Here is a 6,000-nt window from a genome sequence, read left to right on the forward strand (position 1 = left end):
TCAATCATCTTGGAAAACAGAGGGAGGCAATCCAAAGAATTTTACATCCAAGAAGTTTGACTCTGAATGAGACTCTCATTGCCTGCCCCTGCCTAAAAAGGAGAGACTTCACTATTTGGGATGTTTTTAACGTTTATTTTTGATTGAGTGCGTGCATGCAAGCCAAGGAGGAGCAGAGAGAGAGGGAGACAGAGGATCTGAAGCAGGCTCTGCACTCACAGCAGAGAGCCTGATGCGAGGCTTGAACTCATGAACCATGAATCATACTTATGAACCATAAGATCATGACCTGAGCCGAAGTCAGAGGTTTAACCTATTGAGCCACCCAGGAGCCCCTGGAATTTTGATAAGAAACAAACAAACCTTGTCAGCATAAGACTGATAAACCAGCATTTATAATGCTTAATAATTAATTTAATATTATCTTCTGGATCCCTACAGATGCATTATGTTCTGCCTTTTTAATAAATATGAGCAGTATTTCAGCCGCAAATATATATATATTTACATATATATGTATGTTATCTTGAGTCATAATTAAAAGGGACTTAGTTCACCCTCTGCTTATAAAGCAGCACCAGTACATTAATGTAGGGTTTGACAAGGAGAAGGAGGCCTCCCTGATTTTTGGTTTGGCCAACAATTCCTCCTAACATGGTATCATCAGAGGACAGTCATAACACTGTGAGTTAACTCTGAATTCTAACCATTGAGTAGGGTTCTGAAGCTTGCCTTCTTGAAGGTAGAGGATTGTCACATGTAAACATAATAGGTATTTTTTTTATAACAGGTAAATTATTTAGTGCTTCTGTCCTTTCCTCTTTTTTTTCTTTTTTAATCTACATTGATGCTGTATTTGAAACAGTTCTGAGTTTAAGCATTGTTTCTTGTATCAAATGAGTGAGGACTCAAAGCAGAGAGAGAGAGAAAAAAAGGTAAAAAAGTACTTCTTTAGTTTGAAAATCACAGATGGAGTGCCTGGGTGGCTCAGTCAGTTAAGCATCTGACTTTGACTTAGGTCATGATCTCGTGGTTCGTGGGTTCAAGCCCCACATCAGTCTCTTATAGTCAGCACAGAACCTGCTTTGGTCCCCCTCTCTCCACCCTGCCCCTGCTTTCTCTCCTCTCTCTCAAAAACAAACATAAAAATATTCTTAAGAGAAGAAGAAAGTTTATCTTTCTACAATTAAATTAGGAGGGAAAAAAATGAAGAACCCACTGGTACCAGGTAGAAGCAAGAGGCTTCTAGGGTTTGGCATATGTATTCAGTCACTGTGAATTTCCACTGTTTTTCCATGCCAGAACGTACAACAGAGACTTGGGAAAGTATTTTTAATCCTCATGAGTAATGTTCTAAGTTTTCTGAGGAAAAAGCCAGATTACCCATTGCAAGGATCTGAATGAGTTTTAAATGGTCTCTGAAGCTCAAGAATGTTAAATAGGAGCCTATTGCCACCTAGTGGCCAACAGTGGAATCTACACTTGGAATAAGAAGCGAGGGAATTTGTCAATTTGGGAATACTCCAACATTTTTAACAAAAAAGTTAGAGAAAAAGTCAGGCGTACAGAAACCAAAATAAATGTGGCCAAATGTAGATGCTTTGGCAGCGCCAGCGCTTCTGTGCTTTGGCTATGCCTTTAACAGCAGCTGTGAAAATATGCTAATCATTGCTCTGTCACTAAACAAACCCTGATCACATGTCTACATAACTGAATATAAAGAAAACATACCAACAGAAGGAAACCCTTCAACATCAACTTTGGAAAGGAGAAGGACTACATAACTAGAGAGCGCTAGTATCTGTAAAGTTAGTGGGATCATCGGAAAACACCTAGAGAGAGTACTGTCCAATAGAACTTTCTGCTATGGTGGAAATGTCCTGTGTCTGAGCTGTCCAATAAAGCAGCCACTAGCCACATGTGCTCTTCAGCATTGAAAGTGCTAATAGCTAGTGCAACTAAGGAGTAGGATTTTTTCATTTAATTTTAAATTATTTAGATTTAAATTATCATAGCCATATGTGACTAGTAGCTACCATTCCGGACTCGCCAGTACGGTTTACAATCTTTCTCTAAAAATATGTAGACTCTCTCTTAGTAGCTTTCCGTGGAGGCAGGACCACCTTCAGGCGAAACTGCTAGAAAATTGAAAAATGAAAAGGGATTTGAGAAGCAAGGGAAGATGGAAATAAAATGCCTGGTCAGGTCACAGCTCATTAGATTTGGGGATATCAGAATTCCAAAACCAGACCCACTAGCAAGTTTAAAAAACTCACAAAAGACGGGCGCCTGGGTGGCTCAGTCGGTTGAGCGTCCTACTTCGACTCACGTCATGATCTTGTGGTTTGTGAGTTCGAGCCCCGCGTCGGGCTCTGTGCTGACAGCTTGGGGCCTGGAGCCTGCTTCGGATTCTGTGTCTCCCTCTCTCTCTACCCCTCCCCTGCTCACGCTGTCTCTCTCTGTCTCTCAAAAATAAATAAATAAATGTTAAAAAAAAATCACAAAAGAGGTTAAGGAAGTATCAACAATCCAATTCTACCACATACAGACGCCACAGACATACAAATAATCTTGGCAAACCTTCAACTCACGTGGTTTAAAAGTGCTGGGAACCAAGCCAAAAGGAATCACGAAGACAAAGAACTCATAAACGTTCCCAACACATTTCTCCTGGTACACATGAAAAGGGGGCACTTTAGCACACTTCCGCTGATTCGCCCTGTGACTTTAAAGAGCTCTGCCTTAAAGATCAAGCCAGATCCTCCCGTAGGACAGCACAAATGGCCCCAAGGTCTGTCCCTCCAGACCTGTTGCAATGTTAAATCTGTCTGGAGACACCCTAGACTCTATTAAAACACTTTTGAACTAAGGAAAATATCCTAGAATTCTAGGAACCTTGGGATATGGATCAAGAGCAACTTTCAATTAGGAAAACCTAACCTAGTAAGGGGGCTATTTTGAATATTGGGGCACGTGGAGGACAAAGTATCTAAGATGATGGGTTGAAGTAACATTAAAGGAGATTACAGGAAACCAAAAAAGTTTCAGCGGTGACTTCACCCTTCCCTGGGTGTGTTATTTGAATTTACTAATGCAATTCTGGAAATGGGAAAAGCTTCCGCTTTGAACCTCTAGAATCCCACTTTCTCCAAAAAAAAAAAAATGCATATATATGTAAATCTGAAAGTGTCAAGTCTCTAGGAGAATATGTAAAATATAAATCATGATAAAATAGTTGGAGAAACTGGAGATGCCAATCCTACCAACAGAACTCGTTGACAGCTTATTCTAGCCAGTCAAAAGGTAGGTGGATCTCGGGTTAACTGTGAATTATAGCAATATTAGGAAGATTAGCTAATCCTTACTTAAGCAGTACTTACCAAGCACCAGGAACTGTTCTGAGTCCATACATTTAACTCACCTAGTTGTAAAAATAAATAAATAAAATGTGTTCAGCCCTGTACCTGATATCACTTCCTCAGTAAAGCATCTTGCCAAATCAGTCCCTGATCAGCATGCATGCATCCATCTGGCTGATGTATTCTTTTTAATGCCAATAAATTATGTTCACCACCAGCCGTTTGCTTTCACTTGGCTGCCCCAACAAGCCACGCTGGCTATATTACCACAGTAAATTCTTCTACCCTGAGGCATAATCCCATAAAACAGAATTTAAACAGATGACCTAAATCCACCTCAAGTATTAAAGTTGTTCATTATACTTAGTGACACGTTAACCAGGGTTCACTTGAAAACAATTGTGCCCATGAGGAACTTTTTTTGAGGGGGAGAGGAGATATCTTTTATCTTGATTATGGTGGCAATTACACAATGAATGTTTGTCAAAACTCATAGAACAGGGGCGCCTGGCTGGCTCAGTCGGTTGAACGTCTGACTTCGGCTCAGGTCATGAGCCCGTGGTTAGTGAGTTCGAGCCCCACATTGGGCTCGCCCCTCTGTCCCCCTCTCTCTCTCTGCCCCTACCCCCACTTGTGCTCTCTCAAAAAATAAACAAATAAACATTTTTTTAAAACTCATAGAACAATCCAGTTAAGAAGGATAAGTTTTACTGTGCATAAATTATATCTCAGTAATCCTGATTTTTAAAAAGCACTGCACCCCAAAACTCTGTCTTCCCCTATCGATTTTATGATTACATTTTCAGTAAACTTTTGGGAAGAAAAATTCTTCCCAAGATCAGGCAAAACCCTTTGTCCTTGAAACTCCCTACCCCCAAAAAAGAGGAACACGAATTAATTGGTATGTTTGAATTCTAAAAACTGCATATCCCACATCCATATTAACCTTGGGTCTCTTCACCAAATTCGTAAAAATGGCTCCAAACTTAGATGAGTCCTTAAACTGCAAGATACCTTCAAGCTGTGCTAATACAGCAGCCACTAGCTACGTTGGCTATTTAGGTTAATTAAAATTAAATGAAATTAAAAATAAAGTTCCTTAGGGGCACTAACCACATTCCAAGTGCTCAATAACCTCATGGCGTTAGTGGCCACAGTATTAGATGGCACAGATGTAGAATATCGCTGACATCACAGAAAGTTCCATTGGCTAGTACTGCCTTAGAGGCCAAACAGGTGTATAGATCCCTGGAGTTTTGAGCAAGGAATACATAACTATACGGCATATATCTCTGAGAATTCAACTGGCTGGCATTGCTAACAAACTACAATCATCTTGAAAGGATGCACACTGGAGCTATTCTACTGATGTTCTAGTAAGGCCAATGACCTCAGACCCTCAAGACAAGCGTATTAATAGAGGCAACTCATGGCGGAGACATGGAGGAAAGTGTGTTGCTGTGTCTTAGATACAAGCTCCAGGTGCCTCCAAACCAGCTTCCAAAGACTTCAAGAAATCCCTAGTGGGAAGTTTGTCAGCAAAACAAAACAGGCAGCCTGTTTGTTTTTAAACTGCCGCTTAATGCTTTGCCTAGAACCGGTAGGTAGATTTCATTGGAATGTCCTCCCCCACACACACATAAAGGCAAAAAAGACTTTTTAAACTATTGATTTGTATGGAAATTATGACACTGCTTTACTGGTAAAAGCCACCGCACAATCCCCCCGTTTCTGGACCTTACTCAAGAAATTGTTCAGAGACAGGGGCGCCTGGGTGGCTCAGTTGGTTAAGCGGCCTACTTCAGCTCAGGTCATGATCTCGCGGTCCGTGAGTTCGAGCCCCACTTCGGGCTCTGTGCTGACAGCTCGGAACCTGGAGCCTGTTTCAGATTCTGTGTCTCCCTCTCTCTCTGACCCTCCCCCGTTCGTGCTCTGTCTCTCCCTGTCTCAAAAATAAGTAAAACGTTAAAAAAAAAAAAAAAGAAATTGTTTAGAGACAATGGCAAGACAGAATTCTAATTGTTCCCCAATATCCATAATCCCTGATTCCTTGATAGAACTTTCCATTTTAAGAGGGCACATCGGCTTCCAGAGTAAGCACTAGTTTTCCACCCTCCTCTGCAGTTAGGTACAAATTCTGTCCAGCAAACCGTAAGCGGAATTGCTGTGTGCAACTTCTGGAAAGTGGCCTTATAAAAAGGGAGAAATGGGTCCTTCTTTGCCGTTCCCCCTTTCTGCTGATTGGAATACAGACAACGAAAGCTGGGACTCAAGCAGTCACATCGGACCAGAGCAGGAAGAGTAATGGTGAGGCTGGCCGAACAAGACAGACGGAATCTGAATCCCTGACAGTGTTAAAGACCCTGCCAGCCCTGGGGTTCTGCGTGAGAACGAGATAAACGTCTGTCTTGGTTAAGCCATTACTGCTCCCGGGGTTTTCGGTTTCTCCCAGCTCAAACCAAGCCGAAGCGATACGCACCGCACCTCTGGCTCACAGCCAAAACGTAACAAGAGTAGACGCCCAGACATACAAAATGGCCCTCTCACTGTGTGCATCACCCTCCAGCATCAGATACAGGAAGATGACGCAATGCCTTCCTCCAGTCCTGGCACAGGCCTCTCACTGACAGCTTGCTCAGAA

This window comes from Neofelis nebulosa, chromosome 6 (assembly GCF_028018385.1).
Source record: "Neofelis nebulosa isolate mNeoNeb1 chromosome 6, mNeoNeb1.pri, whole genome shotgun sequence".
Classification (NCBI taxonomy): domain Eukaryota; kingdom Metazoa; phylum Chordata; class Mammalia; order Carnivora; family Felidae; genus Neofelis; species Neofelis nebulosa.